This window comes from Sparus aurata, chromosome 11 (assembly GCF_900880675.1).
Source record: "Sparus aurata chromosome 11, fSpaAur1.1, whole genome shotgun sequence".
Lineage (NCBI taxonomy): Eukaryota > Metazoa > Chordata > Actinopteri > Spariformes > Sparidae > Sparus > Sparus aurata.
In genome coordinates, this window is record NC_044197.1 from 23965128 (window position 1) to 23986740 (window position 21613).

At 42.9% G+C, this 21613-nt stretch overlaps 1 long non-coding RNA gene across 1 annotated transcript; it reads right to left on the reverse strand.

Moving 5' to 3' along the window:
• Positions 1–2768: 2768 nt before the first annotated feature.
• On the reverse strand, positions 2769–8931 carry LOC115591087 (uncharacterized). The gene is made up of 2 exons (XR_003985895.1): positions 8610–8931; positions 2769–3475 (listed from the first exon to the last, which is right to left on the reverse strand). It is a non-coding gene; the product is annotated as an uncharacterized LOC115591087 (long non-coding RNA).
• Positions 8932–21613: the final 12682 nt, after the last annotated feature.

A 21613-nucleotide genomic window follows, 5' to 3' on the forward strand; every position in this document is an offset into this window, starting at 1 on the left:
CAGGAGCTCCGTCTGGATGACGACCGGTTCCAGCGGTAGCTCAGGCTGACTGGAGCCCAGTTCGAGGACCTGTTAGCTCGGGTCGGTGCCAGGATCTCCCGCCTGGACACCAACTACAGGCGCTGCATCTCAGCTGTGGAGCGCCTGTCCATCTGTCTGAGGTGAGCTACAACTAGCTTCTCCTCCACCGTTGCCCTGAGCAACCGTAAACAACCGTACGTGATGGAAGTGACGTCGTCGGCTTGAACTCGTCGCTGATTGGATGTCGCGGCGCGATGCCGCTCGAAAAGTTGGATATTTTCAACTTTATTCGCGCCGCGCTAGACGCTTCATTCGCGCCGCGCCAGACGCTCCAGACGCTTCAGACGCTCCAGACGCTTCATTCGCGCCGCGCCAGACGCTCCATTCGCGCCGCCGTCGCCTGAATCGCGTGTAATCGCGCCATTTACATTGATTTTCAATGTAGAGTAGCCGCTCCATTCGCGTCTATCGCGTTCGGTCTGAACGCCCCTTTACTTCTTTAGAAACAAAGTAATGGCGAAATTTCCACGCAGTGAAAGCATTTTTTTCTCTAGCGCTCGAGTCTATAATGAGCCGTCTGGCTTCACCTGAGACAGGGTTCTCCCCAGAAATTCTTAGTATAGCGGCGGTCAGTCCGGGGGGGGGGGGGGGGGGGAGACACGGACGTACGGACAGCCGGTCATCAACTCCGTCAGCCGGGGGATGGACGGACGCTCATCGCCGTCAGCCGGGAGCTCCTAGCCGTCAACCGGGGGACGGCGGACGGACGGACGGACGGACGCTCGACACTGTCACGCGCGGAGTATAGCGGCGCTGACCGAGCGGTAGAGCGGCGCAGCGCCGCTGTTTCACCGTCTGGGGAGAACCCTGCCTGAGAGCAGAGCGTCGTTGTGACTGACTTGTAGTGAACTGTAGTAATGTGTGCGCGCGCGTGCATACGGCATTGCCGCATTGGCAAGTGTTAGATTAATTCATTCACATTTATTCATCATTCATCATCATATATTTTAATTGTAATCCAACTAATAATCACAATTTTTTTCCAGATGTATCTGTAATCTGATTACGGCTTTTTTTTCTGTAACTGTAACGGAATACAGTTACTGTTTTTTTGTATCCTAATTACGTAACGCCGTTACATGTAGTCCGTTACTCCCCAAGCCTGTTTATTGGACACGAAGCAAGTTCGGCTAAGCTAGCTAGCAGGAGCTAGGCTAGCGGCACGGCCATTGTCGAGAGGAGGCCTGCGCGCTGACGGGAGGAGATTTGCCGGGTCGCCACGGAGAGTGTCGCCGACGGAGGTAGCTTCGCTGCCTCAGAGGGACACGGAGGTTTATCGCTGCGAGCATTTTGTTCTCACAGACTAACCTCGCATCACAACGAGGCCGTGACCTCCTATTAGCTCGGAGCTTTGTCTGCAAGTACAGATTTACATGATGCTGATAACGACGCCATTGTGTGTAAGTAACTTCTACTGTTTTCTCCTTCCTTGTTTAATTTTATTGTGACTTACGTTTTTTTTTACCACTCTCATTTAATTGTTTTCCAGCTGACTGTAAGACATTACAGACAGTAGGCAGGAGCTTCAGGTACAAACGACCAGGGGCCTCATTTATAAACGTTGCGTACGCACCAGGGCTGGGCGATATATCGATAAAAAACTTATATCGATATATTTTTTAAATGTGATATGGAATTAGACCATATCGCATACATCGATATAGTTAAAATTTGCGCTGTGGTCCTTGCTCCAGGCAAACCGCTGACCCGGAGCTCTCTGCACTGCTCCCCCCGCCCCTCCTCCTTCATGCACAGAGAGGGGAGGGGCTGGAACAGACACTCGGGCACTCTTCAACAAACACTTTGGTGGCCGCTGTTGCCCCGCACTTTGGCCTTGATGCCCCGTGAAAAAAAATCATCGTACGGCCACAGTGGCCTCTGTGCCCCTGGCCCGGTCAGCGTGGCGAGCTTGCCTTTAATTACAGCCACCTGAGTGCACAGTAGTCACTCACAGTAACTTCAGTGAGTCCGCGGTTCGCGCAGGTGGAGTCTCATCATCACGATGATCTCACGTGAAAGTCTCTCAAACAGCAGCAGCGTCTCAAAACAGAAGAACGAAACTTACAGCACAGCGAGCGAGTGTCGTGGAAAATCTCCTTTGAGTAGAGAGTGCTAAATCTCCGAAGAATTTCAGATCTCAGCGTATGAATCAGATGTCATTTAATACACGCAGCGTGGAGAGAAGGCAAAAGCATTCTCTCACAAACTCTAAATTGTTACCCCTTAAGTACAGAACAGAGAGGAGGTTACCTTCATTTACAAACAGTCATAAAACATCTTCTTTACAGATAAAGGACTCTTTGATATTTTGATGTGTCCTGTCTTCCCAGGACAGTGACCCTTTGATCTAACAGAGGGGACAGTAAATGTCATCTTATCTAATAAATGCATACATTCCAATGTGGGGATGTGCCCCCTCCTGTGGCTCATGTGACACCTCAGGCAGTGTGACAATCTCTCTTCCCCCTATTGTCCTTACAGTACATTGATAACAAAAGGAAGCCTATGTAATTTTCTCACATTCCTCCCTTTTGACACAAAAGTGTCAACACAACATTTTGAGAAATTACATTGAAAGTTTCAAAAATAGGAAAATAAATTTTTAACAGCTTCAAAATGTTTACAGCTATCAGTTTCTACTGTGAATAACAAAAACAAAAACAAAATACAAACACACAAACAAATTCATTCAAACCATTAGTATTAAAGAACAGAATTATATCAACTCATCATTTGAATCATATGGGTTTCCTGGAGCCCATTCCATCCAAGAGTTCATCAGCATCAAAAACCCAGGGCTTCCACTCATTTTCTTTCTCAAAACAGTTCGCTTCTTCTCCTGATCACTTGCTCTGTGTCAAGTTTTAGTTTTATGTCCTTTCAGGATTGTTTGATCCTGCATCGGTTCTTCTGTGTCTTCTTCTGCTCTTGCAACCAGTCCATTTTTACCCTTCTGTAAGAGATGGGGTGTCTGAGTATCAATATGGATGATTTTAGTGTGTTTGATGACTGCAGGTGAATCAGTTGGTGGTTTGAAATTTTTTTTCTCCGTTGAAAAACAGGATAGGATAATGGCCATTGTGGTGACCAAAAACAAGGATGAGAACCACAGTCATACTCGTCCAACGGTGTCCTCTCTCAGCACTCTGCAGGTTAGGTCGTTGTCCTTCCTTCAGTGGCATGGCTCGGAAAAGGCTTGCACTACGATCCATGTATGCAGGTGTCCCTCTCAGCTATCCGGACAGCAGTGGGCAGGTGTGGTCCTGTCCACCGTGGTTGACTCCAGTGCTTCCTCCTCAGGTTCTTTTAACACTGTCCAGTCTTCAGGCTGGTTATTGTGGAGTTTGCACCATAGTAGGCTCCAGAAGGACTGCTTTCACCTATAGAAGATTATCTTCAAAAAACATGGTTAAATGCACAACACTATCTTAAAACTATCAGCATCCAATTTGGTGAGGGTTAACCTGTTTTGAGGAAACGGGGTGTTAATTATTTTCAAAGGACAGCCAGTGATTATCTCGTAAGGAGACAGTCTAGTCATCTTATGTGACATATCTGTTTCTGCTATCAATTTAGTCAATTTTGTTTTTAAGGTCTGGTTAGCGTGTGCCACTGCACCTCCACTAGCTAACACAATGTGATTTTTAGGTTTATGTGCAGGTTTTTTGAGATGTTTTGAATAAAAAAATTATTTACTTTTATTTATTATTTTGTATTTTTACTCATTATTATTATTATTATTAATAATAATTATTTGTAAGTGTGACTCATTATTAATTGTTTATTTCTTATTCACTTATTTATTTATTTATTTAGGGGAGAAATCTACAGGCAATTATTTCCCTCAGCAATTATTTAGCGATTTAGATCGCTGTTACATATTTACGTGGAAATCATTCAATCCCTTTTGACAAAATGTTTTCACAATAATGTAATAATATTTATACCTACTACATGGAGTGAGTTGAATAAAATCCATTATTTAATGCTCAAAAAAGATCTTAATGTTCAGGATGGGATGACAGAGGCTATGCCTCTGCCGACATTTTAAATTTAACAAATCACACAATTTTTTAACAAAGTGTTTAACAAAAAGTTGAAAAAATCCTGGCGTATGCCATAATCTATTTACAATATTCTACATCCTCCCTTTTGATACATGGTCAAGACCATGTGTCAAACTTTGCAAAGAAGGAAGTATGGCTTTTGGCAGTACTGGGAGGCCATTTACACCAACCCAGAGTTCAGATGGGAGTTCAATAAACTTTTTCCTACTTCCATAGAATTTTTACTACATCATCAGCTCCTGTTTGAAGCAGATAGACTTTATTAAAAGACAGATAAAAGCATTTGTAGAGTGGGGTATACAGGTGAAAAAGTAGCAGGAAGTCATGCTTGCCTGTGGTCATTAAAACTGTACCACTCCTTGCCTTGATGATTGGACTCATATGGTTATTTATAGAAACAGACAAACAAATGTTAATTACTTATTCTCATTTTTATTTATAAACGCTAACCATTTCATTGTATATTGTATATATGCTCAGATTGTCTACTTTATTACCATACTATTTTATTGTATATTTTATCTAATTTCATTTTATAGTGTATTTTACTGTTTTATTTACCCCTTATCTTAGCACTTGTTTCCACTCATGCTGTATTTATATTTTACTTTACACGGAGTATCTGAAAACAACAACTTTTATTTATTTATTTATTTATTTTTTTTTTTTTAAATACAGTATTCTGATTTAGATTCTGATGAGCTGTCTTAGCAGCTTCATTTCCCAGTGACACTGGGTCATTAGCACTTGTATGAGCTTTATATTTGCATAGGTAGAAGTAATGCAGACAAAAGGTTAATGATTTTGACTTCTAGGAGCATTAGATGTTCCTGTAGAAGTAAGAAATTTTGATTTCCTATAATGTGTGAAATCATGACATATTAAATGCATACTGAGAGTCAGTATGTACAGTGATATTATTCCCGGTCCTAAAAATGGAAAAGAAAAAACAGCTGCCAGAGCAGACAGGTTATTTAGAATATGAGTACGTTCAAACTATATCATAGTTAGTACATATTTCATATGACACACAAGGGGATCCATCTGTTGGATTTCTCACAGCAGAATCATCTACAAAGAAAAAACAGAGTTAAGGTTAATGAGGGAAGTGTCACAGAGTGCATCTGTTGGTTTTGACACCGTGACGACCACTTTCAGACAGGGGTGTAATTCTCCATCTTGAGCTGTCAGGACCAAAATTTATGGGTTAAAAGACAGAACTTTTTTATAAAGTTGCGTGAGTCATTGTCAGAAACACATTTTGCTAGTGTAGCAGTTTAGCTGGGTTAAGGTAGGCGGGTTTTCCTGTAAATAAAGGAAGTTACAGCATGTGGGGCACGTACATTAAAGATGGCACATAACAAAAATATCAATTGTGGCCAGCACTGCTTCAGTAGCAGCTGCTACAGCCTTGTGGTATGCAACCCATATCTCACTGTGTTGTGGACATTCTTTTTGAATAGTATCCCACAGGTTGGTATTCACCATGTGACTGAGTTAGAATTTTCTTTCACAAAAACTCATTACATTCAGAAAAACAAAAAGATTTAAAAAATTTGAGAGTGTCTGGTAGTTGTCGGCAGAGGGAACTTGATAAAGCTTGTTTTAAGTCAGTAAAATCTTTCTCTGCGTCAGGAGTCCAAGTCAAAAAGTCAGTCATGGCCAAATGTCTACCCCCATATGTGATTATATAGGGGTTGGGAGATCTCCACAATTGTATCAAATCCATGGACAACAAAAGCCTGCTAAAATTCAATAAGGCAATCGTTTTTTTTGTTTTTATTTTTTTTCATTCGCAGATATTTTGAAACATCCAAGATTGTGGATGTAGTCGGTATCCAATTGACGATCTTCCGGAGTAAAATAACGCATTTCATTTTAAAAAGAATTTTCAACTTTTCCTTTAAAAAAAATTTAGGATTGTTTTCTGGCAGAAAACTAAAAATGGAAAACTGTCTCAATTTGACAATGCTCCTGCATAGGAAAAACATATGCACAAACATTGTCAACTACTGAACAAGTGAATTAACACACAACGGCCGCTAATGCTAAGTTTGCAGCTCTACTGCAGTCCAAAATGAAAATTGGAGAAGGAAAAACCCTATGGCATCTGCATCCAAGTATAACATTTTACCATTGATAGTGAAAGCAACCCAGAACTGTGAGTCAGGATGAAAAGGAATGCTAGAATATGCATTTGTTAAAATCATAACTGAAAAACCCAGTCTGATAGAATGTTTAACATTAGTGTTAGAACATCTGCTGGATGCTGACCAGCTTCATTTATGACCCTAAGGTGTTTTAATGATCTCCACCCCCCATTTGTTTTCCTGTCAGGCAAGATGGGGGAGGTACATGGTGAGATTTAGGAAGTCAACAATGGCACCTTAATTTATGGTAGGCTGAATGACATAATACTGACTTCAAACAGTTTTAGGGAATTTTGCATCTTTTATCCCCAGAAATTTAACTTGCTTACAGCCTCAAGCTATTAATAGTGTTAGAAGCAATTTTTCTAGTCTTTATCAGTCAAATCAGTGTTTCTGTGTGTGTGTGTGTGTGTGTGTGTGTGTGTGGGTGTGTGTGTGTCATCAGTACTTGTGTCTAATTGTGCTCATGTCTATGTGCTTGTTCAAATTCTCTAACCTTCCTCCACTGTCTCCTCTGGTTGTGTCCTGGTGAATGAGCAGACACCTTCATGTGGTCAGGATTCTTCTGGATCTCGCCTTTCTTGCCGATTAAACTCAGGGCTCCCATCAGCTTCCCTTTGTATCATCAGTTTTCTTCCAGTGTTGTTACATTCTCATTGATGGATGTGGATTCAGTCTTCGTCTCCTCTTGCTTTTTGTTATTAGACTGTAATCTCTGTCCAGGATTCTGTGGCAGACCAAAACTCCAGTCTTTGTCAGGTGTCTCCTCTGCAACCTCCTTCATTTCATTCAGTTGGTATGGCCTGTATACAAACACTTCTGGATCTCAATGACAGTCTGCTTTCCTGTTTGCCTCGGCATGGAGTTAGGGAAACATCATCCTTCTGTGATCTTCACTCCGCACCCAGCAGTCAGCAGAATCTGCTATTGGAGAAAAGTCTTTCTTGGAGAAGCAGGTTAATTTGTTGCTGTTTAGGAGATAGGAAGATGGCTGAAAAGTCAGGGTGTATTTGTTTCTCCCCTTCTTTCTTAAAGTCATCTTGGGGTGTTTGACCACATGTGGAGAAGGTGTCGCTGAAAGGATGTAGGTGTGGAGACAGCAGGGAGGAGGTCCATTTCATAAATTCTAGCCCTACATTCTTTTCTCTCTTTCTTTTTCTTACTCAAACCCTGTTTTCACATTTCTTTCAATCATGCTACTGATTTTGAAAAAAAACAATTTATCAGTCTATCTGTTTCTTCCCTACTTTCATTTTACCTTTTTTTTTTCAACATACTCTACACCATCTCAAAACATTCTGTGCTTAATTTGCCTTTTAATGGAAAACCTCAAAGGTGACAAAATGCCAAAGTTGAAATCCTGAACCACATTTTCCCCATTTGTCTGCTCTTAATTCAGCAGAGCCTGTAAAAGGGTCAGATATATTTATTAATTTCCCCATTTTGTTCCTCATATTTTTTAGTGACTCACTGGGACAGATTTGCTTAAACTTTCAATGGGCTTATCATTCACACAAAACTTCACAATCACACTGATCTTTCCATACAGTGTATGGTTGGATCTCATCAAATCACACACTAACTTTGAGCAACTTATTCAGCGAGGTGGTTTGTATGACACATTCGTTCCGAGCAACGCACCCTTTTATAGCATATAATCTGTATACTCACTGAACGTCACAACAAAGTTTATTCTTTATACTTATTTCGTATATTTATATCACTCATATGCCCATTTTATCATAGTGGGGCCTCGTATAATTGTATACTGTATCATATCATTATTACAGTAGCTCACATAAGATCATATTATTATATTATATTCTATTATATTTTTATTTTACCTGTTATCAGGTTTTCGGTCGACCACTATTTAATATCTACTCATCAGTAAGTAGCATCTGAAAATCTACAATCCCTTGAAATTTTCTTCACACCGTAGGTATAATAATCAATTCATTTCGCCTGTTGTACTCGTTAAGTGCTAACAGCCTTGCGCTGCGTTTCAGTTTTTTTTTTTTTTTTTTCGTTTTCACCCAAAACCACACAGGAATTACAAGGGTTTCTCGTTTTTACCCAAAACCACACAGGTATTACAAGGGAAAGAAAAAGGTGCTCCTCCTTGAGCCCTTTACCTTAAAAAACATTCCAATCACACAGCTATGGAATGAACGTCTCGTTACACTGACGTTTTTATCACCCACGACCACACAGGTTTTACATGGGGAATATGACTTTCAACCACACAGGTATTACAAAAGTCAACCTAGGCTTTTAGAATTTGAGCAAATGATTCAAACGCTGTACTCACTTATTTGTGGAGCGTCCGCTGGCCACGTCTGCGCCCGAATTTCAGGTGGAATCCAATCCTCCGTTTGTCGGAGTGGAACTTTTCCTGCCGGCAGTTTCCTTCAGTTCAGGCGCAGGCGGCAGTCAGCGAAGCGTCCATCCCATAACCTCGTCGCCAAAATGTCGTGGAAAATCTCCTTTGAGTAGAGAGTGCTAAATCTCCGAAGAATTTCAGATCTCAGCGTATGAATCAGATGTCATTTAATACACGCAGCGTGGAGAGAAGGCAAAAGCATTCTCTCACAAACTCTAAATTGTTACCCCTTAAGTACAGAACAGAGAGGAGGTTACCTTCATTTACAAACAGTCATAAAACATCTTCTTTACAGATAAAGGACTCTTTGATATTTTGATGTGTCCTGTCTTCCCAGGACAGTGACCCTTTGATCTAACAGAGGGGACAGTAAATGTCATCTTATCTAATAAATGCATACATTCCAATGTGGGGATGTGCCCCCTCCTGTGGCTCATGTGACACCTCAGGCAGTGTGACAATCTCTCTTCCCCCTATTGTCCTTACAGTACATTGATAACAAAAGGAAGCCTATGTAATTTTCTCACACGAGCGCAGCCGGTTTTGACATGATACGTAACTGACTTATGTGGTAGGATTTAGTCCGGTAAAGTTGGAAATATAATCACAGATTCGAACTTCCCTGATCAATAACTCATAAGTGAAACCTTGTTAAAACACAAACGACGGCTCTTTCCTACCGTAGTGAGGAAGACAACTAACTACAACCGTATGTTAATCAAAACGAGCGGCTGGACATTAACTCTGGTCTGTATGGTCAGCCAGCTGTGAGACGAGGGCGCAGGGACCGTCTACAAAGTGCAACACCGAAAAGAGAAACTACATAAAAAATTCAATAACTTCAGTATTATTCAGAGTGTAGTGTCACCAAAATCACTCCACACATCAGTGGTCTCCTGCTGGTTATTCTACAATGTTTTGTTTGGAAAAAATGTGCTTTGCCATAATTTTGGGGAATTTCTATTTGGGAGAAATATTCAGTAACACTGATATTCAGTGAGGTGTCACAAAACTCACCTCACCCTAACCCTACTTTAAAAAAAAAACTGTTTTGTAATGTAACATTAACTTGATATTGGTATTTAAAAAATGTTTTAATACATAATCCATTTCTTATTATAAATTAGGATGTTATGGTATCAGTCTGAAAGGTAAATCAGCAAACTTTACTCAGTGGCCTTGGTGCCCCTGACAAAAAAAAAGTGAAGGCCAAATGGACTTGCCCCTAAAATGACGAAATTCCCACCCACATGTCATATTTGGCTTTGACTTTGACTGAACATTTGCTCTCATTTTGCATAAAAATATCGGGATATATATCGTATATCGATATTCAGCCTAAATATATCGGGATATGACTATTAGTCCATATCGCCCAGCCCTAGTACGCACAAAAGAAGGCGTACGCAACTCTCTACGCACACCGTGGGATTTATAAAAAGAGAACTTGACGGGAAAATGTGCGGTCCTCCACGCAAACTCTGACCCATGCGTACGCACATAACTGGGGTAAGGAGAAACTGCGCCACTGATGGCAGAAGAAAGAAACGTGAGAAACTGAAACTGATACTGATCGTGTAAAATAAATAGTAATATTACCTGATATATGAACAGTTTATTTGCAAGAAATGTATTTAAAAAAAAAACCTATTTCTACAATGAATGAACAAACATACTCCCTGGAGTGCACATGGGAAACATATGATTTAGGACAAAAGTAAGACAACAGTAGAGCAAATTACGTTTACACTAATTTAAATGCAGTTTAATATATTAATATCCTATACCATATAGCGCATTTCGTTTCATCTCCGTTTTCAATGCATAACGCATAAAACACTTTGTAACTGTGTTTTGTTGCCATACAGATAAAGACTATGATTATCTTATTGTTGGTCTGAAGAACTGTTAGCCAATCAGGGTAATTCTCACACGTGTAGCAGATATTACCTAATAGATGGGTATATAAAGGCATGTATTTACAATGCGTTATGGCGCACAATGGCTGCTTTGGCACTGTTGGAGGATGTGGCAAACGGAGGGAGCGGAACTTCAGAGACCAGCAAGATCCACTGGCCAACAGTGATGAGTGGCTGATGAGCCGTTTCCGACTCCCACGAGCTGTCCTCTTGGATCTATGTGCGGTACTGGGCCCAGCGTTAAAGAGGAGCACCCGCAGAAACCACGCCGTGTCAGTCCCGCTTCAAGTACTCACAACATTCGGGTTTCAACCGGCACATTCCAGAGGGAATTGGCTGACAGGTCAGGGATATCCCAGCCAAACTTTAGACGTGTTAGGCCAGACGTGTTAGGAGGTATAATTGGTTTGTCGCAGCAGTACATAAAGTATTCAGTGGGTAAACAGGCAAATAAAAATGCGCAATTTCCAGCAATGTCCGGTTTCCCAAATGTAATCGGTACCACTAACTGCACTCATGTTGCTATAAGAGCACCGAGTGAGAATGAATTGGGCTAGCACCGGTGTCCCCCTCCACCTCCATCACCACGTCACTCAGAAGGGATTCCCTGATGATCCCCGTCAGTTGTTCATCCAGCGGGGTGAGCTCCGGTTGGCCCGTTCCCCCGCCCGTCGCACAGACGCTCTGCCTGTGTGATGCCAGGCGCTTTTTACTTCCACTTTTACGTCTGATCACTTTTTTTTCACTTCGTCCACACTCCGACCTTCTGAGGCAACAGCATTTACATTGTCTGCCACATGCAGACGGTTGCTATGGCGCTGTAGTAGGTGGCAGCCTGTAACAGCAGCTCCCGTGGGTTTTTAAGTTTTTTCGTAGTTTTTGTTGTATTTCTGTACTGATTTTCACTGAACTTTTGGCAACTCTTCTCCAGAGACTGAGAGAAGACGAACACCTTTCTTTTTTTCTTTTTTAAACTTTTACGGCACTTTTTTTGTGATGGTTTTGCTAGCCCTAGCAACGGAGGGTCAGGAGCGCATCACTGAGCGCATTGCTTACACACGCGACCAGCTGATTGCGCTGTGTGAACCTGCACTGCTGCCTGGAACCAGGCCTGAGGTCCTGAAGGAGCTGCGGAGGAGACGCCGTGGCTGCAGAGCTGGAGTCAAACGGAGGGTGAAGAGGAGGAGACACAGACCGGCTGTACCGGCGATCGTCATGGGAAACGTGAGGTCTCTGGGGAACAAGACGGACGAGCTCGCCGCGCTGATAAAGGCTCAGAGTGAATATCGTGAGTGCAGTGTGTTGTGTTTCACGGAGACATGGCTTCACTCAAACATCCCAGACCACAGGGTGGCGATTCCCGGCTTCAGCACTGTTCGGGCGGACAGGGACGTGACAAGCAGCGGAAAGAAGAAAGGAGGAGGGATTGCACTGTACGTGAGTGAGAGGTGGTGTAATTCCGGACATGTTCACGTGAAGGAAACGTCTCTGTACCCTGGACATTGAACTGTTGACTGTGGGGATGAGGCCTTATTATTTGCCCCGGGAATTCACGTCCGCCGTCATTATTGGTGTGTACGTTCCTCCTTCAGCTGATGCAGCGCTGGCCTGTGACGTCATCCACTCCGCTGTTGCCCAGATACAGACGCAGCATCCTAATGCATTTATTGTCATCACTGGGGATTTTAATCACGTCTCACTGGACAAAACCCTTCCAACATTTCACCAGTATGTTGACTGCCCCACCAGAGACTGTAACACACTAGATCTGTTGTATGCAAATGCTAAGGATGCATACAGTCCCACAGCCCTCCCCCCTCTTGGAAGATCTGACCACAACCTGGTTCTGCTGACCCCTAAGTATATGCCTCTTGTTCAGCGGCAGCCTGTCCACACTAGGAGCGTGAGGAGGTGGACTCAGGAGGCTGCTGACGCACTACAGGACTGCTTTGAGTCGACAGACTGGGATGCACTTGTTGAGCCACATGGAGAGGATCTCGACAGCATGACCGACTGCATCACAGAATACATCAGGTTCTGTGAACACACCACCATGCCAACCCGGACTGTACGCTGCTTCCCTAACAATAAGCCGTGGATCACCAATGACCTGAAAGTCCTTCTTAACAAGAAGAAGAGGGCGTTCAGGTCTGGAGACAGGGAAGAACTGAGGAGAGTGCAGCATGAACTCAGGGATATGCTGAGGGCCTGTAAAGACGCCTACAGGAGGAAGCTGGAGGCCAAACTCCAGCAGAACAATGTGAGGGATGTGTGGACTGGTATGAAGCAGATCACTGGGTGTAAGGTGAGCGGCAGACAGTCATCGGGCAGCCTGGAGAGGGCAAACGAGCTGAACAGGTTCTTCAATAGGTTCAGCTCACAGCCTTCTGTCGTCTCCCTGACACCTCCAGACCCCCACACACCCTCACTGCCCCAAATGCTTCCTCCCCTCCTCCCTCACTCCTCTGATGTGAGCTCTCCTGTGCAGCACCTCTCCTTCTTCTCCTCCTCCACCTCCTCCTCCTCCACCTTCACCTCCACCTCCTCGTCCTCCACTGAAGACACCAGCAGCCTCCCCCGCATGACTGTGACTGCAGGCCAGGTTAGGAGACAGCTGGAGAGACTCCACCAGCAGAAGGCTGCAGGCCCTGACGGTATCAGCCCCAGGATCCTGAAGACATGTGCCAGCCTCCTGTCCTACAACACCTCTACAACCTGAGCCTGGGTCAGGAGAGAATACCGGTGCTTTGGAAGACTTCCTGCCTGGTTCCTGTTCCAAAGAAGTCAACACCATCAGACCTCAATGACTATCGACCAGTGGCCCTCACATCTTACGTCATGAAGGTGCTGGAGAGACTGGTTTTGGCCAACCTGAGGCCGCAGGTGAGAGCCCTGCTAGACCCTCTGCAATTTGCTTACCAGCCCCACTTGGGAGTTGATGACGCTGTCATCTACCTGCTGCAACGAGCCCATTCGCACCTGGATGGTGGAGGAGGCACTGTGAGAATCACATTCTTTGATTTCTCTAGTGCTTTTAACACCATTCAGCCACTGCTACTGGGGGAGAAGCTGCGGGTGATGGGTGTAGACGACACAATGATCTCCTTGATTACTGACTACCTGACAGGCAGGCCACAGTTTGTCCGTATGGGCAGTGTATATATATTATTATTGTTTACAGCACACTGTGCACTGTATATATACACTATGTATATATTGGATTCTATTTATGTTATGTATGAAATGTTTTATTTGCGGACCCACTACTGCTGTAACAAAATAATTTCCCAGTCTGGGATCATTAAAGTAATTCTATCAATCTATGCTGCCACTCTAGAGCCTTTTTGGCATTGGTGACCCGACCCAACACTGTGTCCACCAAATAATACAGCCTTCCTCTTCTCCACCTCCCTGACAAGAACTTCCACCTCACACTGAGTGGAACTGCGCTTCCTCGCCTTTCTCTCTGCTTTCAGCATGCTGTCAGACATGATTCAATATTAATTAGGGGCGTTTATCTGAATATTCATAGGCAAATATGGGCGTGGTATGACCTGCACACAGATGCGCCACATTTAGAGTGGAGTGTGATTTATAAAGGGAAATCGGCGTAGGATGTGCGTGCGCACTGTTTTATAAATCAGGATATTTTTGTGCTATATTTAATGTGTTTCATGCGTACGCAACCTTTTGACGTCAATCCTACGCACAGTTTTATAAAAGAGGCCCCAGATCTTGCATCGCAGGCGGAAGCTGTGAGGAGTTCAGCTCGGAGTCGATCGAGAGGAAAGAGGGTAAGACCTATTAGATTAGATCCGTTTTTGGTTATTTTCCAGGTGCATTATAGATGTGTTGTGTCCATACGCAGTACATCGCGCAGTACTGATTGTCTTTATTGATTATTTTTACAGCTGCTGGAAGCTGAGTCGGTGTGCTAGCTGAGAATGACGTGGACCTTTGGAAGTGCGCCGCCATAGACCTGATGTCTGAGGAGGAAGGCGGCGGGGTGCATGGATGGATTGTGCGACCTCCGTCCTTTCGCAGCCAGGAGCTGACCGAGCTCTGTGCCACACTGCAGTCGACATTAGAGGCGATACCGAAGTACAGGGCAGCGCACCACAGACGTCTGCAAAACGGACCGAATTCATACAGAACGCCGCCACTTCACGGTGCTGTCGGATTTTGGGCTTCTCGTGAACTTCCCATTTGTTGTGTGGGCAGATGTCCTTCGCTTTGAGAGTTTGCGTTTGTGCTAATAAAGCTCTTTCTTTGAATAAACAGCACTTTCCTAGCAAATGTTCCTTTCCTCAATAAATTCATTCATGTCCTTGATGATACATAAATATTTATTTATTTATTATTTACATTTATAATGACTCAGGGTGACCAATAGTGAGAGATCTGCCAACCAATCACGAGTGACTTTTCTTGTTAGAATTCTAATTAGAGTCATTAGCACCTCCGCGAGTTCCACATACGTCATGGTTCGTTTCCATCAATATGTGGCACAGGCGCGACGTTCACAGGTTTTAAATTGTCGTTATAACCTAAATATTTTATGTTTAATGCACACAATGACAAATGTTTTTTCAAAAGAAAAAAGGTATAAACAACAGAATATATAGTTCAAATGTACAATTACAAATGTGTCACTGTATTTTATGAGATTTTCGTTAATTGCACTAAAAAAAGACTGGTTGGAAAATGAATAACTATGTTGAGTTGACTATAAGACTTTAATATGTATTAGTTGCTGTACAAAAAATAATTTAGTTAAGTCACATCATTGTGTTTATGATGAAAAACCATTGATATATACATTTAACAACTCATTAATTTTGTGTTATGTATACTAGATATTGCCACTTAATATGACATACACTTCTATGTTACCAGAACACAAATTATTTTATCAGTTGATTGAAAATATTATGTTAAACTGACAGAAATCTCAGGTCAGACAAGGGTCATGTGACACATTTATTTTGAGTTAGGTGTACTCATAACGTAATAGCATAACATAATGTTACTGTACTGAAAAGTTTAGTGTGCAAGCTGTTTCCACTAAATCTTTGAGTAGAGTGAGCTAATTTGGATTTAGCTGAATAATGAAAAATGTTAATTTGACTTTAAAATTACAATATATAACTGTTGTTTATACATAAAATGACTTAGTTATGACAGACTATTTTGTTTATGCTTAATAAACATAAAAAAATGAATGTCATGTAACATATATTTCCTGTAAATTTGACATAGAATTAAATGCTCACAAAACATAAATTATTTTGTTGTGCGGAGATATACATGTAAACAGTCACATGTTTGGAGCGGGAAACCCTTAGATACTGGTTTACAAGATTTAAACCAGTAAACAAGTTTTAACTACAAAACAACTGACAAAACAACTGTCAAAAGTCTTCCATCTGAAATATAGATCTGAAATAGAAGATTCTTTAATATGTTTGTACAATGCCTTCACTTTTATTTGGTGTGATATTTTTGACTCAAAAAAATTTAATACTGAATACATACTGTGTGAGTGTGTGAAAATGTATTGTGAAATTGACTGCGATGCAAGGGGGCACCTGCTCACATCTTGCCTCGGGCACCAAATTGATCAGGGCCGGCACTGAACAGCAGGCACTTTCCGCACGAGCCACAGACAGGGTTCCACGACTTGATTCTGAGCAAAGTTCGCACCAGAGCTGACTTTAGTGAAAACAAAACACAACCTTCAGAACAACACAAGACAGAACACAACACCAGGTCGACCAGTCGTTTGTACAATTAGTGCGTTTGCTTGTTGGGCACGGTGAGAGCCTCTGTGCCATCCAGAGCGCACACAGGCTCACACACCGTCATGTGCTGGAGAAGCTTTAGGAGGAGAGTTTCCTCTGTCACTGCAGCTTTTGACTCTGTGCTCAGTGTCTGTAGTCTGGATCAATATGGACCATCATTAATAATTCTAGGCGATTATTTCACTATACACACTCTGAATGTAATTACTCCCACACAAGCTGACCAAAGTTTCTTTTGACTTCATGGCGTGTGAATTATCAATGTAGGCGAAACAGAAAGAAATGTGACTCTATGTTTTCCACTGATGAGCTCTTCTTTGTGAAGCACATGTGTCTGTGCACCAGCCAACGCAGTGGCTTCGTCATTACGGGTTTGATTCCAGTTGGAAACGGCACGAAACACCGCCACGTCCTCGTGAGCAAACAGAGGAAACCTGACCTAGATAAAAGCGCGCTAGGGGAGCAGTAGTTTGACAGATTTAACACAGAAACAAATGATCACTCAAACTTTATTCAAAAGAAATTTGGACAAGCATTTTGTCATTTTATGGTTGTGATCTTTGTGAGGATGAGGATGTCATCGGTGCGCTGCGTGGAGATTGCTGCAGTGTTGTTGTGTCTCTGGCCTGTGTGGGATTCTTCGCGTCTTCATATGCACCATTATGCTGCTGTGTGATCATATCACCCTGGATAACACGACTGTGCTGTCTGTCATGCGTTCGGTGCCGAGCTCGACGCTCCAGATGATCTTCGCAGGTGAACACGGCACTCTGAGCTCGCAGAGCGTCAGTAGAGCAGGTGTCTCGACCACTGTGGACATCACTGCACAGGAACATTATCAGCAGGGAAATTTTCGACCAGAATTTGTAATTTAATAGCGGTGATCTTTGTGGAGCATATGAGGATGTGATCGGTGCGCTGCGTCGAGATCGTTGCAGTGTGTTGTGTGAGGACACCGTGGTGTCTCCTGCCATTGTGGGGTTCTTCGCGTCCTCATATGTGCCATTATGCTGCTGTGTGATCATATCCCCCTGGATAACACGACTGTGCTGTCTGTCATGCGTTCGGTGCCGAGCTCGACGCTCCAGATGATCTTCGCAGGTGAACACAGCACTCTGAGCTCGCAGAGCGTCAGTAGAGCAGGTGTCTCGACCACCGTGGACATCACTGCACAGGAACATTATCAGCAGGGACATTTTCGACCAGAATTTGTAATTTAATAGCGGTGATCTTTGTGGAGTATGAGGATGTGATCGGTGCGCTGCGTCGAGATTGTTGCAGTGTGTTGTGTGAGGACACCGTGGTGTCTCCTGCCATTGTGGGGTTCTTCGCGTCTTCATGTGCCATTATGCTGCTGTGTGATCATATCCCCCTGGATAACACGACTGTGCTGTCTGTCATGCGTTCGGTGCCGAGCTCGACTCTCCAGATGATCTTCGCAGGTGAACACGGCACTCTGAGCTCGCAGAGCGTCAGTAGAGCAGGTGTCTCGACCACCGTGGACATCACTGCACAGGAACATTATCAGCAGGGACATTTTCGACCAGCATTTGTCATTTAATGGCGGTGATCTTTGTGGAGTATATGAGAATGTGATCGGTGCGCTGTGTTCAGATTGTTGCAGTGTGTTGTGTGAGGACACTGTGGTGTCTCCTGCCATTGTGGGGTTCTTCGCGTCCTCATGCGCCATAATGCTGCTGTGTGATCATATTCTCGTGGATAACGTGACTGTGCTGCCATGCGCCAGATGATCATTGTGGGTGAACATGGCACTCGGAGCTCGCAGAGCGTCATTAGAGCCTGTGCCTCGACGCGGATGCCACCGTGGACATCACTACACAGGTGTATTATCAGCAGGGATGCTCTGCCAGACGCGATCAATGAAGACCACGAGGAGTGGCTGTTCGTCATGTAGAAGCGTAAAAACGAGACCATCAGGCCTCTTACGGATCAGCTGGAATCCAAACCCATGACGACAAATCCATCTCGTCGGCTGGAGCAGAGCTAGAACAATCCTGCAAACTCGATCCATGGTCATCTTCTGCTGAAATCTGTACAGTGGGGCTGGCTTGTTATAGTTTTTCTTGAAGAGGAAGTCCCGCCCCATCGGGGAGGAGAGTGGGAGGTTATCCAACCCGACTTCACATATCCAACCAGTGTTACAAGGAGTGTGCCACAGCTTGTCCAACTCGAGACCGTATGTCCAGCGGTACATGTATTGTCCAACCCGAGACCATATATCCAACCAATGTAACAGGAAGCTAAATATTCAGTTTCACCCGTGACATTTAGATTTAACATTTAGCATTTAGATTTATTTAGATTTAAATGTAACATTTAGATTTAGATTTTTTTTATTCAGGTTTAACATTGACATTATATTTTTACAAGATAAGTTATTTTCACAATTTTCACAAATATTGCTGTAAATGTGGGCTAAAGTAACAAAATTGAGAGATGTTTTTTTTTTTTTTTTTTTTTTTTTTTTACATGGTTTGTTGCTAACTGTGGCGAAAGCTTATTTTAGCATTCACAACTTTACAACGCGCCCCACAGATATCAGCCTGGGCTCACAGTCACTGCACACTGCAGCCAAAGCAGCGTGAGTGCAGCTGAGCTGTCTGGAATGTGGTCACACACTGAGGAGGACAGCTGGTTGATCCTGTAGCCACTGTTGCTGGAAATCACACTACATTTGTCAAATTACAGCCTATAAGAAAATGACATTATAGTGTGATTTACATATTTAGATGTCTGGTTTATAATGAGGATATGAATATCTATATTATATCTAGTTTTTGTCTCATTAAATATAAAGTTCAGGTGGTTGCTATTTAGTTTAAAAATATCAGGATAAAACAGGTTTTATTATTTTCTAATAAAGAACACATTTCTAGGTTTCCCCTAATTTGATACAAATTAAAGATTTTTAATGTTATTAATGAGCTCATCTTATAATTTGTCTTTGTTTACTATCTAATAAAGACCATAATTTTTTCCCTAGTTTGATACAAATAATTGTTTACTAAATCTCTGTTATATCACATATAATAGTGTATGTGCACAGTCTTATATATACCATCTTATCCCTAATTTCGTATAATTTGACAAAAGTACAGCTCATTACATTTTAGTAGTGTGCTCTAAAATAAAGTCCTCTCTGATCCTCTACCATCGTTTTATCTGATACGTTTTAGGGGCCTACTGTTTCACCAATATCAAGTATGCGCAACACACTGCAAAAAATACATTGTGTTGTTGTGGCCCTTTTTTATGAGAGCCTTTTCCTCCCCCCTGAGCAGTGGATCGCCGTGTGGGGAGCCACTGGCTTATACCAGGGTTATTAAAAACAGCTCCACCGATAGCATCTATAAGAATATAATTCTGTTTACACATTGATGAGTCAGTATTAATAATATGACATACACAGGTTTGGGGAGAACTGGGGGAAAAGTTATTGTATTATAATGTTACAGTGAAAAGATGTAGTCAGATTACAGATTCATTCAGTAAAAATGGGGGCTACTAAGAGGATTGTTAATAAAAACAGTACAACAAAACAGTTAAACTTTATTAAAACCTCACTACACAGCAGGCGTTTGACAGTTCTTACAGCCAACTTGGCCGAGATGTTGACAGAGAATGTCCACTCTGGTTTTCGGCTTCGTGAATTTGGTTGTCAAACCACACTGAGACCACTATCATGTGGATCTTGGTCAGGACGGTGCACCGAGCGCTGTAACGTGAACTTTAACACACTTCAACTCGCTCTGCTCCCGGACAGCCGTCGGTATGTCGGAGGAATTTCTGACAAGTCAGAAGTGTCTGTTGTCTAACATAGCAGCTCGTATCCTCTTCGTATCACGAACAAAAACACACTGTCACATTATTTTCTTCGCCGCCGGCCTCCAGTGAATCATTTTATGATGTTGGGGATTTTTGTTTTTAGACAGAGAACGGAGACAAGAAGAACTTACCAACCTCCTGTCTCCGTTCTCTGCATGTAGGTCTGAACAAAACCCCCCACCATCACATGTAGTGCTGTGTCGAAGCTGAGCATTCAAGTCATGAGCCAGAGCTCTCCTGTGGACAGTTACCAATTCCCTCCGTGCGCTTTACGCTTTGGAGGTTTTAAAAGTCCTTCTCCGCCACGCCAAAGCGTAATAATGATTTTCGTGGATAACATGTCAGTTTTGTCAGAGGTTGGTTTCCGAAGTCGATATTATAAGACAAGTTTCAGATATCAAAAAAACAAAAGACTTAACAAAAAAAACAACAACAAAAACCCCCCCCGAAAATCAGTCACATTATTTTCTTCGCCTCCAGAAAGTCTTTTTAGGGTGTTGGTGTTTTCTGTTTTCTGGGACATCTGGCAGCGATCTCTTGAGTCTGGGCCGAGACAGAGAACGGAGACAAGAAGAACTTACCCACCTCCTGTCTCCGTTCTCTGCATGGAGATCTGAACAAACCCCCCCACCATCACATGTAGTGCTGTGCTGAAGCTGAGCATTCAAGTCATGAGCCAGAGCTCTCCTGTGTTACCAATTCCCTCCGTGCGCTTTACGCTTTGGAGGTTTTAAAGTCATTCTCCGCCACCACACCGATGCGCAATAATGCTTTTCGTGGATAACACGGCAGTTTTGTCATGAGGTTGGTTTCAGAAGTCGATGTTATAAGAAACATTTCAGAGATGAAAAAAATAAAAAAAAACTTCACAAAAAAAAAAAAAAAAAAAAAAGAAAGACGAAAAAACAGTCACATTATTTTCTTCGCCGTCGGCGTCCAGAAAGTCTTTTTAGGTTCTTGGTGTTTTCTGGGACATCTGGTAGCGATCTCTTGAGTCGGGGCCGAGACAGAGAACGGAGACAAGAAGAACTTACACACCTCCTGTCTCCGTTCTCTGCACTATCCTCTTCGTATCACAAACAAAAACACACTGTCACATCATTTTCTTTAAAAAAAAAAAAAAAAAAAAAAAAAAAAGTCGTTTTTTCTTCACCGCCGGCCTCCAGAGAGTCTTTTTTTTAGGGTGTTGGTGTTTTCTGAGACAGAGAACGGGGACAGGAAGAATTTACCCACCTCCTGTCTCCGTTCTCTGCATTTAGGTTCGAACAACCCCCCCACCATCACATGTAGTGTTGTGCCGAAGCTGAGCATTCAAGTCTTGAGCCAGAGCTCTCCTGTGGACAGTTCCCTCCGTGCGCTTTACGCG